The sequence below is a fragment of the Heterocephalus glaber genome, unplaced genomic scaffold (genome assembly GCF_053883595.1).
Source record: "Heterocephalus glaber isolate CG9 unplaced genomic scaffold, H.glaber_assembly_v1.0 deba00001673, whole genome shotgun sequence".
Taxonomy (NCBI): Eukaryota; Metazoa; Chordata; class Mammalia; order Rodentia; family Bathyergidae; genus Heterocephalus; species Heterocephalus glaber.
This window is the reverse complement of record NW_028258410.1, coordinates 6,621,456-6,642,474: the sequence shown is the minus strand read 5'-3', so window position 1 is coordinate 6,642,474 and position 21,019 is coordinate 6,621,456. Positions and strand designations below refer to the sequence as shown.

Genomic DNA, 21,019 nt, shown 5'->3' with positions numbered 1-21,019 from the left:
CATTTACTGTGCCTTGTGCTAATTCTATGGTGTAACACACAAGTCTATTTTACATATAAGGAAATGCAAATTAAGGTGTTAAATTCTGTAGACTCTGCCTCTTCTCAGTATATTTTTAAGAGAACTGATCCCTTGAAATCAGATCACTGCTACAAATAGGTAAGGTGTATTGTGATAAAACCAAGAAAGACTTATACAAATGCTCAGTACAATGCATTTCATGTCACTTCTAATACTAAAGAAATAAACAATAAGAAATGTAGTATGGCAAATTTCAATATTAGTTACTTAAGTGCTTTTTACTTATAGAAGTAATGTAAAATATTTTGAACCAGTCATGAATTTTATGATTGAAATGTTATCATTTTATGTCCACACAAATACTTTGAGGCATTGTAAATACATAGTTATTTTCAAAAATTAACTCTATTGGTGCATGGGAAAGAAAAAAATATGAGAAAAGAAGGAAAAAATGAAATTTTGCCAGTGCTTGCTTTTATATCCTGCACCCTGTCTCTCCAATGTCTCTGTATATTACATATTATTTTGAAAATCAAATGACATTACAATTTATTCAACTCTATCCCCTCAGGTAAGAAAAGTAGAGTCCACAGAGATTATGGCACTTACAAAAAGGCACACATTTCATAAATGGAATTTAGATTTATCAGAATATCTCAGTTGTTTACCTCGGACACATTTTTTTTCTTTTCAAGTAGATAATAGTTTTTAAAAAGAAACATATGATGACATAGATAATTTTCCCAAAATATAAATAACAATAAACAAATTGTATTCTAATTTACAAATACATTGTTGATCTTCAGAAATGCAAAACATGCAGTTATCCTTTTAATTGTTTTATCATTTTATCAATAGTTTAGAGAAGAACAAGGACAATGGACCAGAGAAATTGCTCATTAGCTAAATTCATCTTCTTGGAAATTACCAGTAACCCTGAGATGAAAGTGATTCTATTTACAATGTTTCTCCTCATTTATCTCATTAATCTCCTGGGAAATCTGGGAATGATCATCTTAATTAGAATGGAGTCCCATCTGCACATATCCATATACTTCTTCCTCAGCCACCTGTCTTTCTGTGACCTCTACTATTCCACAGAAATTGGACCCAAGATGCTGGTTGACATATTTGGCAAGGATAAGTAAATTCCTTTTTTGGTTGTGCTCTGCAGTTCTTCATCTCCTGCACCTTTGTAGACTTGGAGTGTGTGCTGCTGTCGGTGATGACCTTCAACCAGTACAAGGCCATCAGCAGCCTGCTGCTGTATACAGCACACATGTCCAGCAGGCTGTGCTCCCGGCTGGCGGCTGGGGTTTACTTGGTGGGACTGGCAGCTGCTCTGATACACACCATACTGGCATTCCACCTGTGTTTCTGTGGTTCTAATGAGATTGATCATTTCTTCTGTGATCTACCTTCACTTTTTCTCCTTTTCTGTTCTGATACAGAGGTCAATCAACTGGTATTATTCATCATTTTGGCTTCTTTGAACTGAGCACCATTTCAAGAGTCCTTATCTCCTACTGCTATATGGTCTCATCCATCTTAATGATCTGCTCTGCTGAGGGGTAGTCAAAGCTCTCTCCACCTGCACTTCTCATTTAACTGCAGTTGCAATTTTTCAAGAAAATCTCCTTTTCACATACTTCAGACCAAGTTCTTCCTACTCCTTAGATCAGGACAAAATGATCTCACTGTTTTACACCCTGATGATTCCCATGCTGAACCCACTGATTTATAGCCTACCGAACGAGGATGTGAAAGAAGCCATGGAAAAATTAAAAATAAAAGCTGGTTTAAAAAAATTATACAGAATGCCCCATATATATAGTGATTTTTATTAAAACGATACAGCAGAGTACATAATTCTGTTTAATGAAATGAGCTAGTGCTAAAACCTAATAATATGAAAATATTGTGAAGTATTTCTCTCATCTGCTATCTTTCATTATCACTGTTTTTTAGATAGGATCTTACTAAATTTCCAGAATGTCATTGAATTTTTAATTCTCCTTCCTTAGCCTCTGGGCTTGTTGTGCCCAGATTGCGAAGTCCCAAAGACCACCAGGAGGCCGTTTCCGATGTGAGCACACGAGGGTCGTTTATTCAAGCTCAAGCAGGGACTCTCAATTGTCACCGACACAGCGGATCAAGATAGAGAGCCCCGAGTTCCAAATTAGCAGGGTTTTTATTGAGAATACAACAAGCTTTGGTCATTAGCAGCCATATGATTGGTTAACATTTAGCAAGTATGAAGTGTAGAATTTTGATTGGCTAGGCTCATTGGGGGTTGAAGGGGATTACCTATAGGTTTTTACAAGAAGAATGGGGACAAGGGTTAGTGGTCTATTGTCACGTACTGATGGTCAGCAGACATCCTGACTAATGGTCACGACCACCCTGTGTGGACAGTCAGCATGTTAACAGATTGTCCTATAGATAGTGGGCCCAGGACATTTGTTTCTAGGGCAAACAGATGGCTGAGTAATAAACTTAGGAATCTTGAGTTGTGGATTACGTCGTTTGCCCCAGTTCCAGCACAAATTTGAGAGAACAAAGGAGACTGCTCCAAAATGGAGTCATTCTGGTCCCACAGGCTAGGTGGGATTTCAAGAATGTGGCTTCATGCCTGTCTTTCCTTTATGCATCATGAAGATGAATATGATGTTATCTTTGTGTGAGAAAGTTCTAGACTTTCCTATTTGCCAGACTTTTCATAACTAATTCTTTAAATTAGTAAATTAGTAATTCAAGATTAATTCAATTATATTATAATCTATCTAGTGTTTCCTAAGTGCTTTTGTGGATTTAAGAGCTTTGTTTTCATGGTAAATCCTGCATCATCCTATAAGCTGAAATGAATGTTATACTTAATCTTATAAACTAGTGGAAGGAAACCATGATAATAAACAGTGCATTTCCTGAATTCATGATAAGCCTCAAATCCTTTATGAATGAAACAACTCAGGCAAACATATCCAGAGCAAAGTGTCTAAATCCAGTGAGCAGGTGAGAGGATCCTGGGCTGGTGGGATTTTATATCAGATCCATGGAAATTAAAAGGGAGGAAAGAAGAGGATTCACAGGCAGAGGATCTGTCCCTTAAAGAAGGCCTGAGGCAGAAAGGCCTGGGTCTTTTCTCAGAAGTAAATATGTGGAGCACAGAGAGAGAAATGCAAAAAGCCTTGGTCAGGATGTCCATGTGCAGACACTGTTGAACACCATCTCTCTGTGCCTTCCCCCAGAAAGGTTCCTTCTCCTCTTTGTCCTGCTTTAATCCTCCTGGAGTGCAGTTCACAGAGAGTTATCTCTGAGCATTGTTTTGCTCATACCTTGCAAATTTGTGAAACCCTTGCATGCAATATAAGGTTGTGAATCCCTCAAGGACTGGGTGTTTCTGTCTGCTTACATACAGAGCATGGTGATTGTGAGAAGAGATAGGAAAACAAATAATTAAATGTAATCACTGGTATTTTTAGCTTTCAAAGTTTCTTCAGGAATCTCACCTGGGACTTAATAAGGAGAGTGCTTTTCCGTGTGTGTGTGTGTGTGTGTGTGTTTGTGTGTGTGTGTGTTTGTGTGTGTGTGTTCCTATTTATTGAATTTGTTTGTTGCATCCCTCTTTCCTTCCATTTTTAGTGAAAGTGGAAAACTCATCCTGCTCAAAGTAGAAACACTATTTCTTCAGACTGCAGACAATCATGTTTTAAATGTCCTTTTCTACTTCATTAGCATTTTCCAAGATGAGCCCATACTAATGCAGGGATATAGGCCTGTGGGAGGTTGTGTTGAAGCAACCTGAAATGACTTAACTGATTGCTAGTAACCTTCTGCCATTTACCTCATGAAATTAGATCTTTCTGCTCATCTTTTACTTCTTTGGTGCACATCTGCAGGATGTGGAGTTGCCCTTAATCAACATCTGATTCTTTCCAGACTTATTTTCTCCTCAGCTGCTTTCCTGTCCCTTTCTGAGGGATACTAAATCCCCTGTGATTACATTTTGTTTAGTCAGGTCCCAGCTTTAGCTTCTTTTTTTCTTTCCTACTTGTTTTTTTAATGAAGGCAATGTTCACTGAGCATAAAACTTACATTATTGTGTAACTAAGTCACTCTCTGGTACCTAGAATACTTTCACCAACAGGAGAAGAAATCTTCACCCAGTACACAGTTACCATTCTTCCTTCTCCCCAGCACATAGCAACCCAACCATTCATCTATTTCCTATCTCAGCTTAGTGCCCTGTTTGGGATGTTCACATAAATCATATAATATACTGCTTTTTGTGTGCAATTTTTTTCATTCATCTTAATATTTTCCAGGTTCATCCATGTTGTAGAATGTATCAAGAAATTAAATCACTTTAAAATATTCAACACAGCTGCTCCTCAAAAGCATAAACATCACCTTCCCCACAAGCTCATCCTAATTCATAACCTGAGCTGGTATAGTTACATTAATGTTACAAAATAACAATCTGAGCTAAAGCTGAGAATAATTGAGTTCCTTCGGTCCTATGATACTGCAAATAATGCCAAGGTTAATTGTGTTTGTGTCTGGGAGTGGGCATTGTGACTACACCGCTTCTGTATATGTTCAGTAGTGGAATTTGGGGCACATAAGATTTCTATATATCTTACAATTTTGTATGTCTATAGAGTTGTGTTTTGTTTGTTTTCTACACTGAGAATTGAACCAGCACCTTTGCACTGAGCTACATCCCTAATCTCTCCACCTGCTCTTTTTGAGACATAGTCTTGTTAAGTCATTAAGTTCCCCAGGACAGTACTCCACTTGAAGTCCTCCTGCCTCAACCTGCCAAATGGACAGAATTACAAGTGTGTACCAACAGTGTAGGCATTTTCATACAATTTTACTCACTGTAACTAATTCTCTTTTCTAATAAGAACTGATTGTTTCATAACCTCAACAGTACTACTGTAACACATGTTTTTATTATGATTTTTCTCTACGTCAGCCATAATGTAGCATTGAAGCTTGGTTTTTTAATTACATATTAGTAATAAAACTGGATATGAAAGAGGTGATGATTAAATTCTGAATGTGAAGACATCCATTACTGTGGTCACAGTTGAAAATATTTGACCTTGTAAAATTCTTACTCTCTAGACAGCCGCATTGTGACCATTTTTCCTGGTCAAAAAAGGCTAGAGATGCAGGACACCCTTTCATATGCAGAAGAAAGTGGGGAGGGGCTCACAGAGCAGGGAAATCAAAGTTCTTAGAATTTGGAGACAGAAATGTCATGTGGAAGTTGCCTTAAAACAATCTGGGCTCATTGCCTCTGTCACAGAGAGAATCCCAGTTCCTCATAAGATTCACTTTATACATCCAGAGACCCAGAGTGGCACTGAGTACTTCCTTTCTTCACAATGTGTTTGCAGCAAGAAGACTCAGGGGAAGACAGTTACTGCACCTGACATAAATGCAGAATCTCCTGTATACCAAGGCATGGAACATCATTACCACTTTAATCAGTGCACTTATATGATATCTCACTATTACATGCTACACATGTAGTCACATACACTGCATTTGATTACATATGATCATATGAAATCTGTATCATGCTTCTCTTCTGGAATTTCAGGGACATGGATAAAGAAAGGAACCAAGATATAGGATCTTGAATAGGATGTTATTCCACTAAACACATTTGTTAATATTATACTATTCAATCATAAATATTTGTTGTCAGTCATTGGTGGATGTGTGAGAAGGAACTGATTTAAAGTTACAAAGAGAAGATAAAGATAGATATTTGAGTAATCTATCATAGGTGGAATCCATTAGATTCTAGCTATTATAACAAGGGGAACTGACTGATACACAAGTTCTGTTGTCATAGCCACCTAGCTCACACCTGGACCTATACCTGCTGTATTGTTGCATACACAAACACACAAACACACACTCGACCTTGGCCTCTCACTGTCCAGTGAACCCTCCTGTGTTGTACACCTTTACACATGAAGTAGATGGGGAAATTACACCTGGGAGTTGTTGCCCCAAATCGCAGCTGCTCTCCCTGTACAAGTGCCCATGATTCCATCCTCAGCCCTATATCTACTCTGTGGGAGACACAGACAACATATCTGTGTCCATGCTGCCATGCATATGCATATGAGCTGGACCTGGTACCACAAAAAAGGCCCCTGCCAATGACTGCACAAGTGAGAGGAAAGGAGATTGTGAGAACTCCAGGAAACTTGGCCCCTGAATGCTTCATGACCTTCACTACTGCCCTAGTCACCCACTCATTATTGGCCCTGATGACCCTGCTGTGCTCCCCTCTACTGACTGCAGCTGAGAGAACAGCACAGAGGTGATGCCACTGATCCCTCTGAGGCAGAACCACCCTGTCTCCCTGACAGAGTGCTCACAATCTTCCATAAGAGAAAGTCTTTCCCCTCTGAAACCAGCCTGTGAAGTTTGGAAGAAAGAACCATTCTCTCAAATGAATAGATGTCAACATAAATCAGTAAAAAATGTGAATTTAAAATCAAGGGGGGAAAAGCAAAGAAATGATCTCCACCAAAAAATCCTAGTAACTGTCCTTAAAGAAAAAGATATCTATATGCCTCCAACCTAAAAACTCAACATAATTTATCTAAGGAAACTTAGAGAATTTTATTAAGGGAACAGAAAAAGATGATTTAATGAACTGAAAAAATAAAGAATTTCAACAGAAAGATTGAAATCAGAATGAAGAACCAATCAAAATGTTGGAGTAAAAAAATGCAAAGAATGCAATAAAAACAATGAGAAAGAGCATCAAAAATAGGATTAATAAAGGATATGAAAGAATCTATGAACCGTGAGACAGGTTACTTGAAAATCTAGAATCAAATTTGCAGAAAGAAAAAGAATAATGAAAAAGAGTGAGGCAAACTCTCAGGGTTTATGTGACATCAAGAAAACAAAAATTTACATCATAGGAGTTGAGGAAAGATAAGAAAAAAATAACGGATGGCCAGGAGGCTTATTTAAAGAAATAACAGCCAAGCTGAGCATGGTGGTGCATGCCTGTAATCCCAGCATTTGGGAGGTTGAGACAGGAGTATCACTGTGATTTCGAGGCCAGCCAGAATTAGATAGTGAGAACCTGGCTCAAAAAATGTGAGGGAGAGACTGAGAGGGAGAGGGAGATGGAGAGGGGAGGGAGGAAGGGAGGGAAGGAGAGAGAGAGAGAGAGAGAGAGAGGAGCAATAACATCCAAAAAACTGCCATATTTGGAGAAAGATATAAAAATTCAAGTGCAGTGCAGGAAGTTCAAAGATTTTCCAAAACTCCATAAAAAAGGCCTCCACTAAGTCATAGTATAATCCAACTGTTGTAGTTAGGTTTTTCTGAGGGATGACACCAGCAGTGTGGCAGAAGAGGAAACTTCTGACATTCATGGCTACTTCCTAGGCCACACCCCTCAGAGTATTGTAGGAAAAGGGGAGGGACATGCAACTCACACATCATCTCTGGAAGGAGCTTGTGCCTCACACTGCCAGGGCCTACCTGATGGCCTCATTTGTAAGAATTTGTGATTTCTCATTGGATCAATATTACCTAAGTGACTGTACTTGTAATCTCACTACTTGACTACCATTTTGTCCCACCTTGAACCCATGTTGAACCTGCCTCACCTCATGGCTTTGTCACATAAAACACCTTTGAGAAGTTTGGTGAGCAAGCCACCCACTTTCTGGTCCTCCTTCTCTCTTTCTTAGACAGAAGCTTTCTTTCTCTCAATAATTTTTCCTACTTTTAACCTGCATTGTTCCTAGAATTCATTCTTTGATATTAGAGTACAAGAACTTGCACTTTGGATATCTAGCAGGGTTGGCAGTTGCAACTTTTCCCCCTATATCAGTACAATATCATAACACATATTAGCCAGAAAGAAGAAATAAGTCAGTTGCCTTCCAACTGGTGAAGGAATAATCAAAATGTATTATACCCCAAAAAAGGAACATTCCATGAAAGTAAGGGTACCCTGACACACACAACAACATGGGAGAACCTTGGAAATATTCAGGTAGATGAGAGAAGTCTGTTGCAAATGACTAAATACTCTATAATTCTGACTGTGCGGGCTGTTCAGAATGGACAAATATGGAGAGCAGGCAAGAGATTAGTAGTTGCCAGGGATTGCAGGGCAAGGGAAAAGGACAGTGACTGCTACTAGGTCTGGTTTCTTATTGGGGTGATGACAATATTCTGCAATTAGGTGGTGGTGGTGGCTGCACTGGTTTAAGAAAATGCTAATAAACAAGGATGCTAAAACAATGTTTTAATGTATTCATTATACACTTAATTAAATAAAATAATTGTATCAAAAGACAATAATATTTCTGAGATGGTAAAAAGGAGTATTGAAAAATGGGAGAAATAATGAACCACAGACAGGAATTGACAGTGATTAATTGGAGGTTATTTGGAATTCATTAAATTTCTGCTTTGATCAGAGAAGGAAAATTTATATTTTAGAGTTTAAAAATCATTTGCATTTTTTGTTGTAACATAATTTGGTCACAACTGTGAATAACTAATGTCAGTGTATTTGCAGGGCAAAATACAAAACCAGAAGTAAAATTAATCACAGCAAAGCCTCAGGGAAATAACTTCAGAGTCCAAAGTCCCCAAAGCTGCCTGGTAAAATAAGCTGCTGTTTGCCTTGGGCTCAGCTACCAAGACCTGCTTGTTTCAGGTATGTTTGTAAATGGAAACTTAGAAATCTAGGGTAAAAAAGAACTAAGCTATCACCATTTTAGAAAAAGAAATAATGTGAGAAATTTAAAAATGAATCATCTTCTGCTTTCTTCTTATTTTAATATTTTCTCCTATCTAATGTCTAATACAATTATATATTAAATCAGAATTGGAAGAATCTGACTGAATTTAATACTATCCACAAAATAATATTCCAATTTTTAAATTTTACTCTGGTAACATAAGAAAGTCTTTATTTTATTGGTGTGCAAGCACATATGTGAATTTCAGATACTTTTTAAATTTAAAATAGCTGACTTGGCATGTTAAAAACAGTATGCATAAATTCAATTTTATGTGTAACATGCCATATTGTACTTAGGTTTGTTAAAAATGAAAAACATATCATACACATTTCAATTCTCCTATGTCAACAGAGAAACATAAAGTTGCAATGGTCTAAAGATAGAGAAACCTAAATATCTCAGAAATACTGATTTTCTCATATTCCATTCCAAATTTTTAATATCCAAGTATTCATAATTCAGTGAATTGTGAATATATTGTTAAATGTGTTGTTTCTGCTTCTTTTTAGTCCATTTTTTTGAACAAAAGGCTGATTCTTTTGTATCAGAACATTGCTATAAACAGGTAATGAGTATTATGGCAAAATCATAATAGATTTCCAAAGAAAAGGTAAATGAAAATTGCTTCTCATAAAATACTAAAGAAAGCATGGACCAATAAAAGTTCCATAGTAATTTAATATTAGCCAGTTTTATGTTCCGTATTTCTAGAAGAAATTTTGAACAAATCATGATATTTAGGAACATAATATAAATTTTATATATATGTAGATATTATAAAAACTAGAAGATAATAAGGCATTTAAACCTTTGTCTCTGTAATATCTGCTTTATTCAGTGTCATTTTAAAGATCCAATATAATTTCAATTCATCCACAATTATTCCATGAAATAAGGAAATAAGGCCCTTAAAAATCAAGTAACATTTTGAAACACAAATATATCATGAAGATTTTAGATCTGGATTTGGATCAAATCTTCTCAATTGTCTGACATACTAGAACTTTTTCTTTTCTTTTCAAATAGATGAAAATGTTTTTTAAAGCACAACATGACCAGGATAAACAGCACAATGAAATATATATATATATTATATATATATATATATAATGTATATATATCATTGATGTCCATCATTGTAATATATGAATGTACAATTTTTTATTATTTTCTCAAAAGCTTAACAAGATTATGAACAATGGACCAAGGAAATTGCTCCTCATTGACTGAATTCATTTTAGTGGGAATTACTAATAACTCTAGGATGAAAGTAAAACTATTTATGTTATTTCTACTTATATATCTCATTAATCTTCTGGGAAATCTTGCAATGATCATCTTAATTAGAATGGACTCCCAGATTCACATACTGATATACTCTTTCCTCAGCCACCTGTCTTATTACTGTCTTGCTCAGAGACACAGATCAATGAGTTAACCATATTTACCATTTTTGGATTCATTGAACTGAGCACTATTTTGGGAGTTCTTGGCTCCTATTGCTATATCATCTTAGCCATCTTAAAGATATGCTCTGCTGAGGGCAGGTTTAAAGCTTTCCCCACCTGCACCTCCCATTTAACTGCAGTTGCAATTTTCCAGGGAACTGTGCTCTTCATGTACTTCTGGACAAGTGCATCTTATTCCTTAGAGCAAGACAAAATGACCTCTTGTTTTATACCCTGGTGATTCCCATGCTGAACCCTCTGATTTATAGTGTAAGAAAAAAAGATGTGAAAGCAGCTATTGAAAAGCTGAAAACTAGAACGTGAGTTTAAATATTTATAATAAATCCAAACCTTTCCCAGATGAGTATTTGTACTGATACTTATTTGTACCAATACTCATTTGTGCATATGTTGTGTTTCTCTAAGCTGAGGTGCTCTATTCTCTGTAATTCATGTATAGTACTAATTCTCTTTGGAAATTTTTCCTGATACTTCTAATTATGTCAGGTTTTTATTTGCTCATTCTGTCATGTAGTCATTAGTTCAATTGTATTAAATGTTATCAAGTTTTTTTCAATAAAAGCTTTTTTGCATTTAAGTGTTTTATTTTCATGATAAATCCATTGATTTCTAAACTAATGGATCCTAACATCTAGTGAAAGCAAGCTACATTAATTAACTAAGCAATCAAATAGTTGAATAAGCTTGAAATCCGTCATCAAATAGAAAGGCTGAAGGAAATGAACAAAGGGCAAACATCAAATTCCATTGTGCAGAGGAGAGGCATCCTTGGATGTACACTTTCAAACTTAGTTATAAAAAGGTGCAAACCCAGGGAAGGAAAGGATTCTAGGCAGAGGGTCCAATACTTATCAATATCTTTAGGTGAAGAAGTCCATACCTTTGAAGAAGTGGATGTCTTCAGTATGGCTAAAGAGCGATGGAAACAGTCTTGATAAAGATGTCCATGTGTTATTATTGTTAATTATAGAATCTTCATAATTATCTCCAGGAAACATTCCCCTTTTAACTAGACTCTGTTCCTGTTAATGGCCAGGGAAGTGTACTCCACAGACAACTGGATCCTTAATGTACAAGTTAGGATGTCTGAGATGACAGTGTCCATTATGAGATTGTACATCAGCATTGTGCTTGTGACTACAAATGGAGAAATAATCAAATAATTTTAAAAGGTGGATATTTTTAGTCTTATGAAATGTTAATAAAAGGAAATCAACTTACAATGATATGTACTTTGAATATACATATATATGTATATTCATGAATTGCATAAAATCACATGGAAACGAAGACATGCCTCCCCAAAGCCTGTGGAGGTGGGGCTTCCAGGAGGTGACTGGGTAATGGGACAGTACATTCACAGTGAATTTGTCCATTGGTGAATCTGTAGCTAAATTTGAGGTGAGGAGGTGGGGTCCTGGGTTCAGAAGTGGGTAAGGAAGAGCATGGCCTGGAAAGGTTTCTATCCCATCCAGCTTCTGCTTCAGCTCTCTGGCTGCTGAGCTTCATGTTATGAGCAGCTTTGCTCCTACCTTCTGCCATGCCATTTCTACCTGGACCCAGCAGATGGGAGGACTGGAACTTATCAATGTGAGCCAGAATAAATGTCTTCTCCTCCTAGAGATTGTGGGTGCTTGACATTGTGTCCCAAAGATGATAATGTGACTAAGACAGCATGCACACTCGCACACACACACACACACACACACACACACACACACACAAAACAGTTATGTGGCAATCAATCCCCAGGTGAGGTTTCAGAAGAAAGAAATACCTAAAATACTCATTGCACAAAATAGAATATGCCAACTACATCTCATTTTGTTTGTTTTGTCCACAAGTTTTGTGTTGGTGCCCTACTGACTAATAACTGCATTGTAACTCCAAAAATACAACTAATGTGCATAATTATTAATTAATAATTAATCTGCAGCTCTCATGCAACATTTAGTGAACACATAGCAAGCACATTGGTAGGTGCAGTGTCACAATTCACATATTATAAACTATCACTTCACAGACAGCTGACATGGAAGCTTCTTCAGAGCTCCAGCTTGCATGATTTCAGTGTACAATTGTTTTTATTATTTTCTATGTAGTCTTTGAAACTGTACAATGCACCAGCATTATACAGCATTTTCTCTTAGTGTCAATGTTAATAATGCTGAATTGTTTGAGTAAAATAAATAAAACTACTTCCATATATAGTGGTTCTTTGTATCATTTGATCTTTAATCACCTTGGTTGAAATTATGCCATGATTATACATGGGATTTAGATAAATTTTCAGTTCACTGAGGATTATAAAATTCTGTAGATAATTGATTTTATAAAGTTTCAAAGTGTGATTCCATCTAAAAATTCTTTAGGATCCTTCCAGGGTCATGGCGCTGAAGTGAGTGTCGTGAGCACATTGCTGAGAGTCCCATAGCTTGTGAGGCCACCTTCTATGACTTCAACTGGCTGCACACTGCATGAGAAGGACTCTGGGAGACTCTGAAGCCATGCAATGGGCAGAGAAGCTGATCCGGTCCTAGCACCTGGAAGGAAGCTCCCCCACCGCCATCCCATGCTCCTAGGGCAGAGGAGCTGAGCTGGTCCCAACACCTGGAAGGAAGCTCCCGTGCCACAATCCCACACTCCTAGGGCAGAGAAGGTGAGCCACATGGGCTCCAGAAGCACCACCCACCTGTGGAAATGAGAAGACACACAAGACTCAGAAACAGACTTCTGGATCACCTACAGCAACCCTAAAGGGAAACAAGATGGAACAATCTGATACTCAACCACCTGGACTCTCTGAACTGGCAACAAAAGAGGATCTGGGGAAAATGAAATCAGAAATAATTACTCAGATAACAGCAAAGATTTTGGTCATGGTGCAAGACATGATTAATAAATCTAGAGAGGACACATAAAAAAAATAGAGGATCTGAGGAACATGATGGAATTCCAACATAGGAAACAAATGGAATCCATAAAACAGATATAAACAGATTTCCAAGAGATTAAAAACTCCATCAAAAGTCTGTGCAGCAGAATGAACCAATGTGAGGATAGAATTTCAGATATAGAAGATAAGATTGCAATTAGTGACCAGGAAGAGAAAAATTGCTTTAAAATTGTAAGGGAACATGAGAAATCATTCCAGCAGGTGCTAGACCATGCAAAGAAGAATAATATAAGACTGATTGGAGTCAATGAAGAAAGAGGAGAGAGTGCAGATGACATTAAAAAATTTTTCACAGAAGTGATGGCAGAAAACTTTCCAAGGAGGGGCAAAGAACTTGACATACAGATAAGTGAGGCATATAGGACTCCAGCTAGCTTTGATCAAAAAAAAATCTACACATAGGCATATAATAGTTAGGATTCTAGAAATCCAACAGAAGAACAAAATTCTACAATCAGTGAGAGAAAAGAAACAAATTACATACAAAGGAAAGCCCATAAGAATCATAGAAGACTTCTCAATGCAAACCCTCAAGGCAAGAAGAGCCTGGAGTGATGTATTTCAAGCCCTGAAGGAAAACAGCCTCCAACCCAGATTGATGTACCCTGCAAAACTATCTTTCAAAATTTATGGAGAAATAAGATACTTTCATGATAAAGAGCACCTCAGGAACTTCATGAACACCAAACCAGCACTCCAAATAATTTTAGACAATACTCTAGGAAAAGACAATGAGGATCACAACCCCAGGAAACCCAGCAGAATGAATCCATTGGGCATGACAAATTAAACACAAAGGGTGAGAATCCAACAAAAAGAAAAAGCCATGACAAGGCTTTTAAAACTTTTAATTTCATCTCCCTAATGAGGGTATAATTCAATCTTGTTATTGTACTGATTATTATTTTTCTGGTTCTAGAGTTGCACACCTTTTCTTGTGCTATACTGGCTATCATCTTCTTATGTCTACTTTTTAATTGGGTTGTCTATTAATGAGCTGTAAGAGTTCTTTATATATTTGGTCATAGGTTATACGCATTGTAAATATAGTCTGTTTAAGGACTATTTTTCATTTTAATGATGTCATTTAAAGTTCTAAGTTTTGATGGAATCTCATTTATCAATTTTTTTCTTTTATACATCATGGTTTTTGTATCCTAGGTAGTCCTTACCTACCCTAAATTCATAAACATTTTCCCTTATAATTTCTTCCTGGAGTTTTATACTTTTAGGCTTTCCTACTTAGGTTCATAGATCCCTTCAAGTTATTTTTATGTATGGAAATAAAAGGTTGAGGTTAACTTTTCATATACAGATACCAGGTGTTCTAGTGCCATTTGCTGAAAACACTATCTCTTCCTTGGCTCTTGAATTGAGTTAATATTCTATAAAATGCTAATGTTAAATAATCTTTCAAAGCTCAGTGGACCATATATGTGTGGTTCTATTTCTAGATTCGCTATATTTTCCAGTGATCTATATGTCTTTCCTTACAGCAACACTGCCTTGATTACTGTAGCTTTAGAAGAAGTCTTCAAACTAGGTACTAAATATCTTCCAACACTGTTTTTTGTCTTTTTTAAACTTTTCTAGGTCCTTTGACTCCTACGTAAGTTTTAAATTTCAATGTCCAATTCTTCATTTAGAGCACTTATACACAGACCTGAATTTTTATATATACCTTGTGTTTTCTAATCCTGCTAAATTCAAGTACAAGTTCTAGGGGCTCCTAGAGATTTCTTAGTATTTTCTCTGTAGATGATCATTTCATCTACATATAAAGATTTTGCTTCTACCTTGCCAATCTTATCCTAGTTGTGTCATTTTATTGTCAGACTATTTTGGTTGGGCCTAGGTTTCAAAGTTTAACAGACACATAAAGAGTAAGCACATTTGCCCTTGTTCCCCACCTTAAGGAGAAAGCATTGTATCTCCTCCATTCATATAAGGCATTCTCACTGGAAGTATGGAATACATGTCTTTAATCTGTTGAGAAGTTTCTGTTCTACTTCTAGTCTCCCAATAGCTTTTATCATGAACAGCTGTAGAATTTAGTCCAATACTTTTTCTCCAACTAGTGGCAGGATCATATGGCTTTTTCCTTTCCTCTGTTAAAATGATGACTTCTGGGGATGGATCTTCCAATGCTGAACCAACACTGCCATCCCTATAATAAAACCACTTTCTACATCCTGCCAGATCTGACTTCTAATAGTTTGTTTTGTTAAACAAATTTCTACCTATGTTCATACTTTTTTCTTCTATTATCTTTATCCAGTTTTAGGGTTAGCACAATGTTGAGTTCCTAAAGTGAGTGGAGAAGCGTTCCTTCTTTTTTCTGCTTTAATTGTTTGATATAATTTATCAATTAAAATGTATATGAGCTTACTGTTGTCATATAGGTAGGTTTTCAAGCTAGGAATATACTTTCTTTAATAGGTACTATTCAAATTTTATATTTCATCCAGAGTTAGTTTCATTAATTTGTCTTCCAAGGTACTTCTTGGAAGTTGTCAAATTTATTTCAAAAAAGATTTTTGTAATATGCTTTCTATATCCTTTTAAATTCTGTAAAATCTGTGGTAATGTCTCCTAGATCTTAATATTGTAATTTAAATAATGTATAATTGATATTGTGTAATAGGAAGAAAAAGTCTATAGGAGCAGGGGAATTGGGAGGGGTAAGGGAACGCAAAAAAGGGAAAAGGAAAAATATGAGAAAGGGAAAGAAATGGAAACAAAGTCTTTGCAAATAGGGAAGGGTGGAGGAGGTGAAGGGAGGGCAGGGGAATGTGGAAAAAAATAAGATCCAAGATACTCATGTAATGGTATGAGATCCCAATGATGAATGTAACCGTATTTTATACCTAAAATGTACCAATAAACTTAATCGAAAAAAATAAAAAATAAAAATTCTTTAGCATCTCATGAGAGTAGCCACATAATTGTTCTTTTTAAAGGAATTCACTTCACGGAACATCAAGCAGGAATTTGTTGAGGAGATGGTTTATTAAATTTAAAAAACCTTTTATTTCTGAGATTCTAGATATCAGTAGCTACAACTATGCACTGTGGTTGTTAAAGACAGTGTAAATTTTATGATACACATAGTATATAAAATACATGATGATGTGTACTCATAAAATAGTTAATAAACCAAAATATGCAGCATTTGATAAGAACTTCAAGTGATCTCACTTTGCCTCTCAAGTTAATTTCTAAAGATTTTTGTAATAAAACATTAGAATGAGATGAAACCTCCATGAACATATACCATTACCGATTTCTGAGATATTATGTCATACAGAATTATATATGCAGTTTATATAAAATTTTCACCTTTCCTCTAAAATTATGTTGAAAAACCTGGTATGAATAATTATGTATTACTTAGAAAATGGATGAAATAAAGAATTTTACATCAAAAGAAGTACAATCAAAAGCTTTCTTCATGAATTTAATGCACAAATGGGATCATGATTTTATTTTGGTTCAAAATGAGAATATAAAGAAAGCATGATTATGTCTAGGAAATACAACTAGAGCATTTAAACACAGGAACTGAGTGGATATATGAATGTGTTATCATGTTTTGCACGTTGGGTCACTTTGTAAGAGGAGAACACACACAAGGAGTTCATTGCATACAGGAGGACCAAGCAGGAGATGTGCCCGCCTGTGCCAGTGTGGCCCGCGTGCCAACCTCCACCCTCCACAGATCAGAGAAGACCCAGGAAACATGACGCTTAACTCTTCTCACAACAACCTCTGAGGAATCCTAGGTGCAGGGTTATGAAGGTCCTGCTTGTCATTTGGCCTTGGTGCCCAACAGTCACCCCTGGAAAGAACAAGTCTCTCATCAGTCAAAGTCAGTGCCCAGCCAACTCATCAGTGCACTAGCTTGTCAGGTCACTCAGCTAAAACACTGGGCTGTGTTGCCTTTTGTAGAACCCTGAAGAGCTGGCCCAGCCTTGGCATCACAGCCTCCCAGAGAGCTGAGGACATCTGTGGTGTTTAAAGCTGCTTTTTCAGTTTTCCTGTGACTCAAGGATCCTTATTGGTTAACAGTACATAGTTTAACTTAAGTGCTGAAGAAGTAAAGTTTCCACCCTTTGACATTGGTTGGTGTCCATCTTCTAAACCCATTCAATCCTCCCAACACCCTCTCTTACTATCCCAGAGTGGAATCAGAATTGCAGACTCTCAGAATTGACTTTAGATTTAGGGAGGCTCTTTTTGCTCCCTTGCTTTTTGTCTGTTAAATGTCTAATCCTTACACCATTTAGGATGCTAATGCATTTTCCCTGGAGCTATCAACATATCTTCCAGGAGTTTTTAATGTCACATCATTAGTCTCCCCAACAAGATCACTGTTATTTTTTTAAAAAGAGTTAGACATAGAGTGTCCCATGTTTTTTTCAAACTAGATCAATTTTCTTTTTGTATTAAATTCTTTTATTGGTACATTGTAGGTATACAACACAATTACATTTCTCATTGGGAATTGTACCTTTACATAATGCACCTTGGTTCTTATTTTTTCCCCATTCCTAGCCCTCCCTTCACCCCCTCCACCCTTCCCTATTTACAAAGACTTTATTTCCATTTTTTCCATTTCTCAGCATTTTTCCTTTCCCTTCTTTCCTTTCCCCTGCCCCTCCCACTACTCCTACCCCTTTGGACCTTTTCTTCCTATTTTACATTATCGATTATTCATTCTAATCATTGGTACATTTTAGGTATACAATATAATGACATTCATCATTGGAAATTTGCACTTTTACATAGCCTCTCTTGGTTCTTATTTTTCACCCTTGCCCAGCCCTCCCTTCAACCCCTCCAGTCCTCCCTATTTACAAAGATTTTGTTCCTATTTTTCCATTTTCTCATATTAATCCCATTCCCTTCTATCCTTTCCCCTAGCCCTCCCACTTCCTTCCTCTTTGCCCCTTTTCTTCCTATTTCACATGACCTATTATACATTTAGTCCTTATTTACACTTTCCATTTCTCACACCAGAGAAACTATTCGGTATTTACACATGTATGTCCTATTTATTTCACTTAAGAGTATCAATGCGCATCCACTTAGCTATAAATGTCTCTAATTTCTCATTTTTTATGACTGAGTAGTACTCCATTTTATAAAAAAAAAACACATTTTCTTTATCCAGTCTCCAGTTGATGGGCATTTGGGCTGTTTCCAAGTTTTAGCTATTACAAACTGCATTGCTATGAACATGGGCACACATATATCACTGTGGTATGATACTTTTAATTCTTTGGGGAAGATCCCCAGCAGTGGAATAGCAGGGTCAAATGGGATTTCCAGTCCTAGTTCTTTGAGGTATCTCCATACTGATTTCCACAGTGCTTGCACCAGTCTGCACTCCCACCAGCAGTGGAGCAGGGTTCCTCCTTCACCACAGCCTCGCCAGCATTTACTGGTTGATTTCATGATAGCAGCCATTCTTTCTGGAGTGAAGTGGAATCTCAGGGTTGTTTTCATTTGCATCTCTCGAATGACCAGTGATGTTGAACATTTTTTCATGTATTTATTTGCTATTTCTACTTCTTTGTGTGAGAAATATCTGTTCATTTCAGATGCCCATTTTTGGATTGGGTCTTTAAATTTGGGAGGTCTGATCTTTTTAAGTTTTTTATAGATTCAAGATAATAGGCCTTTGTCTGAGGAACAGCAGGTGAAGATTTTTTTCCTACATTGTGGGATGTCTCTTCACACTGCTGGTGGTTTCTCTTGCTGTGCAGAAGCCTTTTAATAAGAAGAGATCCCATTTGTTGATTGTTTGTGCTAGTTCACGGGCAACTGAGGTTTTGTTCATAAAATCTTTTCCTACACTGATGTCTTCAAGGGTTCTACCTAACCTCTGTTCCAACTGGTTCAGAGTTTCTATTTTAATATTTAGATCTTTAATCCATTTTGATTTTAGTTTAGTGCATGGTGAGAGATACAGGTCTACAAACTAGATCAATTTTCTCAGCCACAGATGCAGAGAGCTCATTGCTCAGGCTTGACTGCCACACTCCCTCACCTCTGGACCCATGAAGAGACAGTTTCACCACTGAACAGGAGCTGCAGATGGGGACAAAGCCCACTTCTTTTTTTCTTTTTTTTTGCTTAAATTCTTTTATTGGTACAATTTAGGTATACAATATGTTTACATTTATCATTAGGTATTTGTAACTTTACAAGATGCATCTTGGTTCTTATTTCTTTCCCACTCCCTGTGCTCCCTCCACCCTTCCCTATTTACAAAGACTTTGTTTCCATTTTTTCCTTTGCTCATAATTTTTCCTTTCCCTTCTTTCCTTTTCCCTTCCCCTCCCACTTCCCCTACCCCTTTTGAATTTTTCTTCCTTTTTCAAATTATCAATTATTTGTTTTAATCATTTTAATCATTATTTACACTTTTAGTTTCTGACACTAGAGAAACTACTCGCTATTTACATGTGTGTCCTATTTATTTCACTTAAGAGTTTGGCCTCAATATGCACCCATTTATCTATAAATGTTTCTAGTTTCTCATTCTTTATGGCTAAGTAGCACTCCATTTTATAAAAAAAATGCAGATCTTTATCCAGTTTCCAGTGGATGGGCACTTGGGCTGTTTACAAGCTTTAGCTATTACAAACTGTGCTGCATCAACATGGGTGCACATATATCTCTGTGGTATGATACTTTTAATTCTTTAGGGAAGATACCCAGCAGGGGAATAGCTGGATCAAATCGGACCTCTAGTCCTAGTTCTCTGAGGTATCGCCATACTTATTTCTATAGTGGTTGCACCAGTCTGCACTCCCACCAACAAGGGAGAAGTGTTCCTTTCTCCTCACAACCCCGCCAGCGTTTGTTATTGGTTGATTTCTTGATAGCACTCATTCTTTGTGGGGTAAGGTGGAATCTCAGTGTTGTTTTCATCTGCATCACTTGAATGACCAGCGATTTTAAACATTTTTCCATATGTTTATTTGATGCTTTTCCTTCTTTGTCTGAGGCATGTCTGTTCATTTCAGATGCCCATTTTCAAATTGGGTCTTTGCATTTGGGTGTTCTGAATTTTTTCAGTTCTTTATTTATTCTAGAGAGTAGTCCTTTGTCTGAGGTAGAGGTGCTAAAATTTTTTCCTATATTGTATGTTGCCTCTTAGCTCTGTTGGTCGTTTCCCTTTGTGTGCAGAAGCTTTTTAATAAGATGAGATCCCAGTTGTTGATTCTTTGTGCTAGTTCCAGTGCTACTGAGCTTTTGTTCATGGAGTCTTTTCCTATGCCAATGTCTTCAAGAATTCAACCTAACTTCTGTTCCTGCCAGTTTAGTGTTTCTGTTTTAATATTTGGATCTTTAATCCACTTCAATCTTAATTTAATGCTTGGTGATAGATATGGGTTCAGTTTTAATCTTTGGCAGGTTAAAATCCTGTTTTTCCAACACCATTTATTAAATAGGCTATCTTTCATCCAATGAGGGTAGTTGGCTCCTTTGTCAAAGATGAGGTCAAAGCTCACTTCTTAAGTAAACTTTTCTTAATTTGTGCTTGTGATATATCATAAACATATTCATCATGAGGTATTGGTGCACACACATATGGCATCTTAATTCTTTTTACTTTCTTTCCCCCTTTTCTCCTTCCTGTCTTCTCCCACCATATACAGTTCAGGTCACTACTTGCAATTTTATATTTTGATTATCAAGGGCTGTTAATGATAGAAATAGAGTCTCATAGCTAGTCACAGGGCAATTCA

At 36.7% G+C, this 21,019-nt stretch overlaps 1 pseudogene; it reads left to right on the top strand.

Annotated features, from left to right (window-relative positions):
• The first annotated feature begins 899 nt into the window (after window positions 1-899).
• LOC101720469 (olfactory receptor 5W2-like) lies at window positions 900-1,868 on the top strand (annotated as a pseudogene).
• The last annotated feature ends 19,151 nt before the right edge of the window (window positions 1,869-21,019 follow it).